The sequence below is a fragment of the Psittacula echo genome, assembly GCF_963264785.1.
Source record: "Psittacula echo genome assembly, chromosome: 20".
Lineage (NCBI taxonomy): Eukaryota > Metazoa > Chordata > Aves > Psittaciformes > Psittacidae > Psittacula > Psittacula echo.
Window position 1 is genome coordinate 4,667,658 of NC_137756.1, and position 10,232 is coordinate 4,677,889.

Genomic DNA, 10,232 nt, shown 5'->3' on the forward strand with positions numbered 1-10,232 from the left:
TTTTCTCAACTTGTGGAGCTTTCTTTTAAACTCCTGAAACCTTTGAAGTGGATATGACAGTGAGAGGAGATTGCTGTAGTCACTGAATGAGCAGTGGGAATGCTCATCCAGTGAGCTGGCATCAATGCTGAGAGTGGCACTGGACTCTTGATTCTCAAGTTAAGGCAGCATCCTCCTGCAGTCCTTCCTCAGTTTCTGGGCCGTGTCTGCAGACAGGGTAAGGTGCTGACTTCTGCTCCTGGTCAGCAATTTACACCAACAGAACCTGGCCTCTGGATCACCTCCTTTAGCTGCAGTGCTTGGAAGAGATTTGCTCTCCACATCACCACCAGCTGGGAAAGCATGGCGGGGGCATAGAAAGTAGGAAGGAGGAGGAGAGTGTACTCTAAAAGGAAAAGCTGTGTGGAAAGCTTTGGTGCTAATGGATCAGATCCATTTGCAGCCTTAGTGTTTGCAGACTAATGTGTGTAAAATACATTGTTGAGCAAAACACTAAATGCTTAAAAGTAATTTGTGGCAATTTAGGTTTTTACTGTTGCTTCCGCACTGCTCTGAGGGAATATGTAGCAAAAAACAGGCTCCCACATGGAAGAGTTTCTACTCTCAACTGTGCAGTTGGGCAGGAGCTTGGTGAAGCCAATGGAACAGTACAAGGCAGGGTCAGGGCCTCAGGTGGATGGGCTGGCCCCTCAGGATAACAGCACAGCTCTTTCCTGAGGGGAAGAAGTGGAACAGCTTAGGAAGAGTATGGACTTGGTCCTTACTATTTTCATCACAGGTAACTGTGCAGAATGGGTGTGTTGCTGGATGGGTGATCCAGGAGTGTTTGAAGAAGTCCCCCAAAAGGAAAGAAAGGGAAACAGCTCCTGTAAAATACAGATATATTCTTTTAATTGAATGAAATGTATACATCTATCAAGCCAGGGTGGTTTTTAAAGTTTAGTAAGAGGAGAAGCAGGAGTAGGTGTATGTTAGTGAAGAATAGTTACAAATACCGTGTGCATAAAAGCAAGACTTAGTCCTCTGTTGTGTGTGTATGTATATGCACTTTGGGGTTTTTTTCCTATCGGTTTTTATAGGTAGATGTCAAAGTGTTTAACAAAAAGAAGGAAATGTAATCCCTAATATACACAACAGGGGAAGTAGGATGCAGTCAGTGACATACTCTGTCTACCCACAGGGTGAATGGAAGGGGCCGAGTAAACAGGTACCTGTATCCATTTGATGCTAGGTCACAGTGCATCCAGCCTACAGCTGTGTAGACCTGCATAAGTCTGCATCAGCAGAAACCTGTACATGTTCTTCAGTGGAAGGAAATGCATGCTGAGTGCACTTAGCATTCTGAGTCTGTGAGTGAGACTTCAGCAAGGTTTCTGCATTGTGATAAGCTTGCATGGTCTTGAGAAAGGTTTCCATATCCAAGATTGAAGAGTCTCCTGATGGCAGCTTCCCATTAGGAGTGACCATCAGCTTGTGTGTGCCCTGTTCCTGGGAAGGGCAACACTTAGAGCAACCCAGCCGCTGTCCTGGCTCCGGCACATCAGCAAACCAGCATTTTCCTTCATCAAAGCATGAAGCTTTTATAAGGACTGTGCCACTTTCAGTGACTTTTTTACTGGGATAGGTTCTTCGGGGGGTTCTGTCTGAAGCAAGAGGGTTGGGGACTAAAACAGACAAAAAGAAACCCTTCCTAACACGTTCTGTACTGTGGTTATTAGAAGATGCTCATAGGAAGTCAAAAACCCCATTCATGCCTGTGGTGCCAGGTTCTGACCAGGCGCTTGAATGTTAACTTCTTGCTTCCTAGACAACTGCCCCAAGCACGGAGCTGTTGGCTCCTCTCTAATCTGTTTGCTAGGGGAGGAATCTTTGAACCATCTCATTTTCTTCCCGATCAGCAAGAGGTGGAAATGCTGATTACAGCCTGTCCCCAGCAAATTCCTGGGGCAGCAGAGCTGCCTCCTGCTTCTGGCATCTCTATTTTGATTGTCTGGGATTTTTGGTATTCTGTTGCTGGCTAAAGTCACATTTATTGCAGTAGACCTTTAGCAGAGGGAGTATTAGAGTGCATGTTTGAGGTCCTTTCCAACACAAACCATTCTATGGTTCTATGTTCAATGGTGGTAGACAGCGCAAAAGCGCAAAGCAGGATTTTTGATGTCGAAATGCCCTCTGCTCATCGGGCACACCTGCTGCAGGTGCGTCTATCTTTCTGTTAATGTTCCTGTCTCCTGCTATTACCTCTGCCAAGAGGCAAGCATCCGCCTCCCCTGCTTCTGGCTCCATGGCATTGCTTTGCACCAGTGACACATCAGAGGGCTGTTGGGATGCCGAGTGCTCAGCGCTCAGCTGTTGAGAACATTGATCTTTTTGCTGAGCCACAGCAAATTTAATTAGCTTATTTTAGCATTCCTCTTCCTCCTGCGGGGGGTAGGATTGATGCTGGCTGGAGCCTCATCTCCGCATAGCTCACTTAGTGTAACTAATTATTGCCTGTATGTGAACGGTGCACTCTGATGACAGCCTCTGCAGTAAGGTGGAGCAGCCACTGCCCGTTTATTTGCTGTCAGAACCATCTGAAACCTTCCTCCTTCAAGGTAACAAAATCTTTCCATTCCTGCTGGTTGTTAACTGGGCAAACTGGTGGAAAGCTGTAGTTAGCACAGCCCCGTGCCAGTGACATGGTGTAGGCCAGGAGAGTAACTCAGTGTTGAAGGATGAGAGTCCAAGCTTGGAAATCGGAAAGGCGTGAACTCCAGCTTAAGGTTGCTCCCCTTTGTGTATATGCATTATGATTCTCTTTAATTCTATACTTGTATCTTATTCTTCCTCACTGCCTTAATCCTATCCTTGTTTTTAACTTGGTTTTAGTCATGTATTCCTCACCAATCTGGTTCTTGGAAATGCCTGGCTTGTTCTTGCTGAACCTTTAAAGAAACTACTCCCAAAGAGAAGCATTAGCTTGAGTCAGGTATCATATACGGGGGATTAAGTTCTGCACAGTTAAAAGCTGCACAGTTACAAGCGTCTGAGAGGGTACTTAGGGGATACTCAAAGACACATATGGTAAAAAGGCCCTCTGCTATACAAGCGAGGCAAGAGAAACAGGTTTAAGAAGGAAATGGAGGCATTCCCTGCATTGATATTTTTGGGTGCTGGGAAGTCAGTGGGGGGCTCCTGATCTTCTTCCATTACTTTCTGGGCATCTTGGCAGGCACTTTCCTCGTTGCTGCCTGAGATGCTCCTGCAGCAGAAGCTGTGCATGCAGCAGCCTGCCAGGTCTCCCAGTGGAGGGAGGCTGGCTTGGGGGTGCTCCATTCGCCTTCCCTGAATCCAGGGAAGGTGGCGTTTTGAAGCCGTTGCCAGCTTTTCTTCGGGCAAGCCTAAGGATTTAGCAGCTCCTTGGTGGTCCCGAAGCGGGCTGGACATAACAGGGATCTGAATTAATGCGTCTCTAGTGAGCCTTGGGAAACAAAGCTGAGAGGAAAAGGCTGGACCGTAAGTGTACACATTTACAGCATCTTGTAGTCCTCGTAGTGTTGAGTTTGTGCGAAATTCACTGAACAGAGACTAAATAGAGCATGTTTTTCTCTATTTCTTTATAGGAACAGAGAGTTTCCCTTGTTTAAGAACCATACACAGCATCCTATCATCTGCTTAACCAGGTATGACCTTTTCACTTTAAGGAGGCTGCTTCAACAGACCAAGGAGGCTTGAGAAAAGAGCAAAAAGAAAACTCCTCTGGCTCCTGGAGCACTTTATTCTTCTGGGGTTGGTTCCTGCTTTTGTAGCCACTGTACCCATTGTCAAAGCAGCTGTCTTCTTGCTTTTGGCCTAGCAAGAGCTTGCTTACAGCTCTGGGTGGAAAAGGGCCTAAGATGGTGTTGACGCAAAGACAGAGCAGCTGAGATTGGTGACGATGTCGCTGCACACTGCTGTGGTGTGTCTTGTCCTGCCACTGCAGTGAGTTGCACCATAGAAAAGATAAGAACAGTGGCAGAGTAAAGGCAAGCACAACACTGCCTCAGCTCCAGAATTGGAATTGGTTGGATTAGATCAAAGAAATGCGCTTTTTCTTTGCTCTGGAAGAGAGAAAACTTTCAGGATACCCGTGTCTCAGCAGGCTGAAAACAAGTGTTAGAGAGCACATGTGCTGCCTGTGTCATTTGTTTTGCCAGTGTTTCTGTATGCACGTGTGTTCATTTCAGTTTGATTTACAAGTGAACGTAGCTTCTGTTCTCACAAGCATGAGTTCGAAATGCTAAAGGCAGAATACTGAACTTCAGCAAATGGGAATGGAGTCTTATTGGCAGACAATATGTGAAGCGTAAGGAAGAAATGCAGGAGGGCAGTGTAAGTAAGGTGGCAAAGTGCCCGAGTTTCTGCTGTTGTAACTTTGCTTGGGCAGGGTAGGGTGAAATACTGCCCTTCTTTTGGGGTGAAATGTGTTTGCTCTGGCCTTACAACACAGTGAGCTCAGGAGATGCCTGTAGAAGCTCATGGAGAGTGACATGTAGGGCATAATGGGATGGTGGTCCCCTTCCCAGGATCTCCTCTCAGCTCAGCAAGCTAGAGGAGGTTCAGACCCTTCATGAACACCATGAACACTCACACAATTAATTATTCAAGTAGTCTGTGCCATGCTTCTGAGGCTGCTGGGATGCTTCATGAGGAAGGAATGGAAAGATGAAGCACAGCCATAAAGGAAGGCAAGGTGGTACTGCAGAATGAAACCAACATAATAGTGTGTGATCTGGGATCTGTGTGTACATGCGTGGATGCCCTCGTGTGTGTCTGTATTGGGTACAAGGCTGGTTTTGTACTTCCTGAGCTTTTATAAGCCCATAAATCTGTTTCCTGACCAGCTCCTAGTTTACTTCTGCGCGCGGTCTCTCCTGGCTCTGTGAATCTGAAGGAAATGGAGATCAAGAATCAGATTTGGCCCTCTAAGTTTTTAGGCTGTATAAAGCACACACACAAGTACACTTTTCACCTGTGAACTCTCTCTCACAAGCCATGGCCTGCCATGGCTGTGGAGTCGGATGAACGCTGTGTGTGCAAGCCTGCCCCGTCCCTGAGACACGTGCTGCTGGCACTCCTGAGGTTTAAGGTGCCTTTTGTTGTGGCAGAGTTTCAGTGCTGCTCCTTCTCTTTGGGAAGCATAGCACAAGCAGCCCAGAAGTGTGGGAAGGAGCATAGGAGGGCAGGAGCTGCCCTAGAGGCAGCCGTCCCATTGAGCACCATCGCAGTGTGCCCACAGGCTGGCTCCCTGCAGTGATCCTGCACACTTCAGGATTTTTGCCATGGCCCCAGAAAACCCTTGTACTAAATGGAGGATTAAATTAGCCTGTAAGACTGCAAGTAACGGGCAGTTTTATTGCAGTCCCCTCTTCTCCACTGATAATATTCCACTGGCAATAAAGGAAATTCTCAGGCATCCACTGTGCAAAGCTTAAATTGTCTCTGCAGGTCCCATCTTTAACTGACATTGCTCTTGAAATAAAAGAGTTTATCTGTGGAGTGCCCCGTAAGCACTTGGTGCTGCTGGGATGCCACAGGCAGTTAAAGTGGCAAGTCTGAAATGAAAACAGCCAGCATGGCTTCACTAAGGGGAGATCCTGCCTGACCAATTTGGTGGCCTTCTATGATGGGGCTGCAGAACTGACAGACAGGGGTAGAGCAGTTGATGTCATCTACCTGGAGTTGTGCAAAGCGTTCGACACTGTCCCACACGACATCCTTGTCTCTAAACTGGAGAGACATCAATTTGATGGGTGGACCACTCGGTGGATAAAGAACTGGCTGGATGGCCGCATGCAAAGAGTTGTGGTCAATGGCTCGATGTCTGGCTGGAGACCGGTAACGAGTGGTGTCCCTCAGGGATCGGTGCTGGGACCGGTCTTGTTCAACATCTTTGTCGGTGACATGGACAGTGGGATTGAGTGCGCCCTCAGCAAGTTTGCCGATGACACCAATCTGTGTGGTTCGGTTGATACGCCAGAGGGAAGGGATGCCATCCAGAGGGACCTCGACACGCTTGTGAGGTGGGCTGATGCCAACCTGATGAAGTTTAACCATGACAAGTGCAAGGTTCTACACCTGGGTCAGAGCAATCCCAGGCACAGCTACAGGTTGGGCAGAGAAGAGATTCAGAGCAGCCCTGCAGGGAAGGACTTGGGGGTGTTGGTCGATGAGAAAATGAACATGAGCCGGCTGCAGTGTGCGCTCGCAGCCCAGAAAGCCAACCGTATCCTGGGCTGCATCAAGAGGAGCGTGACCAGCAGGTCGAAGGAGGTGATCCTGCCCCTCTGCTCTGCTCTCGTGAGACCTCACTTGGAGCATTGTGTGCAGTTCTGGTGTCCTCAACATAAAAAGGACATGGAACTGTTGGAACAAGTCCAGAGGAGGCCATGAGGATGATCAGGGACTGGAGCACCTCCTGTATGGAGATAGGCTGAGAAAGTTGGGGCTGTTCAGCCTGGAGAAGAGAAGGCTGCGTGGAGACCTCATAGCAGCCTTCCAGTATCTGAAGGGGGCCTACAAGGATGCTGGGGATGGACTCTTCATTAGGGACTGTAGTGACAGGACAAGGGGTAACGGGTTCAAACTGAAACAGGGGAAGTTTAGATTGGATCTAAGGAAGAAATTCTTTACTGTGAGGGTGCTGAGGCACTGGAATGGGTTGCCCAGGGAGGTTGTGAATGCTCCATCCTTGGTGGTGTTCAATGCCAGGTTGGATGAGGCCTTGGGTGGCATGGTTTAGTGTGAGGTGTCCCTGCCCATGGCAGGGGGGTTGGAACCAGATGATCTTAAGGTCCTTTCCAACCCTGACTATTCTATGATTCTATGAAAATAGGGAAACCATAAATCAGAACTGGCATTTTCTACACAGTCGCTTCATCAGTGGCTAGGAGATAAAACAGGTTACAATATCTCATGAGCATTGCTGTCTGTTCCGTGTCCCATTGTCTCTGTAGTGACTAAAAGTAACAGTGGAAACTAGCAGTGGAAATAACGCACTGCAGGTGAGCGATGGGAAAGTTGTAATAAATGAGGTAGGGACTCAGGAAAAGGAGGATGTCATGTTGCGTTGCCTCCTGTGTAGGAGCATCCCCCAAGGCTGGGCTGTTGCATGTGGAGGAGGAGTACCAGAACCAGCAAGGTGGCACAGAGGGCTCCCATCCCTTTGCACTGGGGTGCTAGTACAGCCTGTTTGGAGCTGAGGGCTCGGCTTTGGAAGTGTTATGGCGTTCTCTGATGGTGTGGTTTTAGTTCCAGTGCTTCTGGAGCTGATGCAGTGACTCTTCATGCTGGTCACTGAGCCCCGTGATTCCCTGCACACTGTGAACAAAAGCACTATCTCCTTCTGACACGACCTTTTCCCTGGGCTGGTTTTATTAAGGCCCTCCACAAAGGGAAGGTACCAAGGCAGTTTGCTCACCTGGGCACTGCCTAGGCCTAGCGTGAGCTGTTTTCTGCACAGCAGGGGGACTTGCCCTCTGAAAGCTCTGTCACATTGAGATTCCTAATAATGTTGAGTAACACATAAGCATTACGCTGCTTTTTCTACTGTCAACCTAGGGATGCTCAAGAGGAGAGCACCTAGATGGGGTTGGTGCTTGGCAGCAGCCATCCTGAGCACAGGCTTGAGGACAGCACGAAGCCAAGGAGGACATGCAGTGTACTCAGGGAGAACATGGGTGCATCAGTATTTCATTCAGTTAGGTTGGAACCTCTTCACTAGAAGCACATCTTGTATGAGTTCTGAGGAGAGGTGAGTGTACTTTAAGTGACTACAGTTTAAATACACTTTAGCTTGTATTTCAGACTTAAGAGATTTCCCTCACCGTTGGTTGGAAGTTAACATTGTACAGAAAGGTGTCAGTGAGCAATGGTTAGAACAGTTTTTAGGAGAAGGGATGTGAATTCATACTTGCTAGAAGGATTTCTTGCAGTACCTGCAGGTGAAATGTTGCCTTGATTTCTGGAGAGTCAAAAGCTCATTGATTTATAATCAACCTGTCTCTTTACTCCTTTCTTGTGATTATCTTAATAGCCATTATCTGCACCTTCTTCCGTTTGAAAACACCTGTTTTGAACGTAAGCTGTAAAGGCAAAGCACTGTGTTACTTGTTTTTATCAACCATCAAAGGTAGTATTTACTGCATGTTGAAAGGACTCAGGCAGGGTTGTCAAGCAGTGGAAAGGAAGGAGAATGTCCTGTCACTAGTAAATCATGATGATGGTAGTGGTGGTGTTACTAATAAGCCTACCTAGCAGGCTGAGTCACTAGTAGATGCTTGACACTTGTTTACAGCCAAGAAGGAAGACTGTTCAGGCAGGAATTGACAGGCAGATGGTATATGACATGCTGCAGCTTTTAAGTAAGCATCTCTCCAACCCCTTGGGCGCAAGAGGTGGGCTAGAGGGAAATGTCATCCTTCCTGTCCCTTCTGCAGTAATGAGCAAAGGAGCTTAGGTTTTGAGGAAGAGATTGGTAAGTAAGGGGAACCAGACTGTTCTGTGTGTTGCAGGTAGTGCTTGATGCCTTTGTCAGGCTCAACAGCCAACCCCAATGCTGAGCTTTTCCATTCCTGGGTGGTGTTTAAGTGTCTTTATAGAAGGACAAAATTAAGCAAGATGAAGGTGAACCTGCTCAAAAAGCCTCCTCCGGTGACCTGCCCTGCCAGGCACCCCATTTATCTCCACAGCAAGCCCTGCTGCTGCCTGAAGCCACCTTTGTCTTTCTACTACTGAGTTCTGCTGAACTTCCCTTGGAAACGTGGTTCTGGCTGGTGTCAGGACTCGGATGCAGCACACAAGGATGTGCTGTCCTGTCAGCACTGAGAGTGCTGCATGGCAAAGCCCTTGTGAATAAAAGGAACCCGTTCTCGCTTGATGACTGTAAATGGCTTTGTAGTGCAAGTCACCAAATGCCTAAGCATGTGCTAGGAGACTGAGGCTCAGACTTCAGCCTGAGTTCTGTGTGCTTAAGCAGTTGTGTTAGCAAACAGGCTTTTGAAAGAGATAGTGGGAGTAATGGGAGTGCTCTGAGCATCCTCCAAGGGGGGGAGTTTGGGAGAGGCGCACATTCGTTTGTCTTGAGGAGTGAGGCTTATGGGAAGAACAGATGTTTGAATCATAATGTTCTTTCCAGCATAGTTGATGAAAGAAAACTCTTCATAATCGTGACCAGAAAGTACTCCAGTTGTCATCCTTAAAATGAGTCATTTTTTCCCCTCATTTCTAAACCCGCTGAGACTTCGGCCCCTTCCGAAGCAGGAAGTTATAATTCAGCCTGCTCTCTGGCCATGACACATTGGCAGCTGCAGTAATTTTGCAGGGAGAGGGATATCATGGGCTGTGCAATTCACGTACAGGTGAGGTCTTCACATGAGAAGGGAGATCCTGATGTTACAACTTGTTCTCCATTGTTCTCCAAATCATCCTCGAGTTCTAAATCAAGAGGTTTCAGGGTGTTTTTGTAGTAAAATGGTAAGATTGCCTGTTGTTCTGGCTGTTGCCATGTCTGTGTGCGATATCTGGGGTAGGTTGCAAGGCGCTGGTCCTTTCCCAGCAATTAATTCATGATGTTACCTGTACCTAAATTCATTAATGTTACCTGTACCTACAGCTGTAAGATTTTTCTACAGCATGCTCTTAATAACAGCTCCCTGGTACCCTTATTTTAGTTACAACTTCTTTTGTGCAAAACCATTTCATTTGCTTGCTTTCACAATTATTCTTCCTTCAGTGTTGCTGCTAAAATTCCTAAGAACACAGGCGAATTCTATTTCGTTCTATGAGTTTAATGAAAACAGAATTAGACACAAGAGGGTCAAGTCTGGGGTTAATGGCAGCATGCCTGGCAACTACTACTGTCTGCAACAGCTTTTGCTGTGATTCTTGCTAATGCTCCGTGATTCATTGCTGTAGCTACCATAATAGTAGTAACTAGGTGTCCAAGTCTGGGTTAGATCACTGTTGTGTTAGATTTTACATGCTGAAACAGCAGGGTTGTTCCAGACCCCTAGGATCTTACAGTTGAGTCTACAAAGAGGCATGGAGGTGTAAGCAGCCACCATGCTGGTGAGATGCTCTTTGTCAGTGTAATTAGTAGCTTAGAGACTGTGTAGTTCATGCTGGGAAATTGTAGATGGAAAACCATACTCACGTGATGCAGTTCACCTGGGACACATCAGCGTGGAAGCACATTCATTATGCAGCTAACA